The following is a 1992-nucleotide window of genomic DNA, read 5'->3' on the forward strand; positions in this document are numbered from 1 at the left end:
AAAGGAGTAAATAAAAAAAATACGTCCTCTTTTTGAAGGACTTAAAAAAATAAAAAAATTAAATTAAATAAAACTGGACGAAACGAAAATAAACTATAATTCTTTCACCTTAACTTGGCCTTGATTTTCGTTCTTTGGCAGATTCTTTCACGTCGTGGCGAGGGAAGCGATACTACGGGTCTGTATCCTTCCTATAGCACTTCTTCGTGACTGGTATCACATTCTAGTGTTAATCAGTTGCATTAAAGATTTCGAGATGGAGAGGTGGCACTTTTAGGCCAAGTTTACAATAGACTGTACGAAAATAATGTAGTGTGCCTGTCAATAATAATAATAATAATAATAATAATAATAATAGAGTGGATATTTTAGGCCAAGTTAAAGTAGAAGACTATAATGTAATGCAGTCTGCCTATATCCCCTGTCATAATAATAATAATAATAATAATAATAATAATAATAATAATGGAAACACGGCATTTATCGTTTCTCATCTTTATTGACTCAGTAAAGGACGGACATGACTCTCCTCCCTTTAATTTCTCTCTCTCTCTTGGGATTTGCCTGAAAGAGAATAACACGAGAATATTAGAGGGCTTGAGTGTGTGTGTGTGTGTGTGTGTGTGTGTGTGTGTGTGTGTGTGTGTGTGTGTGTGTGTGTGTGTGTGTGTGTGTGTGTGTGTGTGTGTGTGTGTGTGTGTGTGTGTGTGTGTGTGTGTGTGTGTGTGCAAGCTCTCCCACACGCATGTACAGTTTCCCTCATACGAAGTGTTCCATGTATAAATTAACTAAAAAACTGAATATACTTTGCATGTATGGGAATATTTATGCATGTATGATTTAATGAATGAAAGATGAGAGAGTATGTATAGTGTATGAAAGAGGAGAGATTGTGTATGTATATGTAGAGAGTTATGCATGAATGAATGAGTGAATGAGTGAAGAGTTAAGGAGAGAAGGCCGGACGTGTGTAGGGAAATGTATGAATGGAGTGAATGCTGAGAGAATGTATGAAGGGAGAAAGTGCATGTATGGGCTAGAGCATGTATGAGAGACTATGTATAAGTTAGCAGTAGCGCATGTATGAATGAGTGACATGTATAGGCTGATGTATGAATGAAGGGAGTTGATGTTGAGAGAATGTATGAAAGTGCGTGTATGAAATGAAACATGTATGAGAGATTGGGCGCAGAGTTTTTGCATGTATGAACCAGATGTATGAACGAAGAGAATGGATGTTGAAAGAATGTATGGAGAGAGACTGTATGTATGAACTGGTGTATGTATAGCGAGCGAGACCGCATGAAAAAAGATATATACACTGAGATATTCGTATGTATAGAGAGAATACTGTATGGATAAATGCGCGCATGTATGAAGCCTGCTTGTTTGGTGTATGCATAAATGAATAAGCATATGTAGAAGGAGAGAAACTATGTATAAATGTATGAATGAAGTAATATAGGGTTAGTGTCTGTAAATATATATGCATGTACGACTATAAAGCATGTATGTGTGTATGTATGCAGGTATTTACGTATGTGTGCGTTTGCGCGTGTGTGTATGTACGTATGTGTGTATCAATATATCCAAAAATATGCTCATGAAAGACACTGAGTTTAAATCCTTACACATCTATATAATCTCAAAATCCAAAAAAAGTGACTCTATATATATATCAACATCAAAGCTCATTATATTGATCAGAGCAACGTATTAGGCCAAAAATATGTTCAGCAAAGACGTATATATAAAAAGGAAAAACGAAAATAAAAAACAGCAATATATTAAGTGATGTACATTCGACACAGTTTTTGAGAACAGTAAAAAAAAAAAAAAAAAAAAAAAAAATCGAATGTGACTGAAAAAAAAATGATTGAAACCTCCATAATTTTTGAAAATTGAAAAAAACGAAGTGATTACCAAAAAAAAAAAAAAAAAATTACTGAAACCTCCATAATTTTTGAAAACAGTGAAAAAAAAGTGGTAAAA

The sequence above is a fragment of the Coenobita brevimanus genome, chromosome 85, assembly GCF_032717465.1.
Source record: "Coenobita brevimanus isolate Jiangsu-jjx chromosome 85, ASM3271746v2, whole genome shotgun sequence".
NCBI lineage: Eukaryota > Metazoa > Arthropoda > Malacostraca > Decapoda > Coenobitidae > Coenobita > Coenobita brevimanus.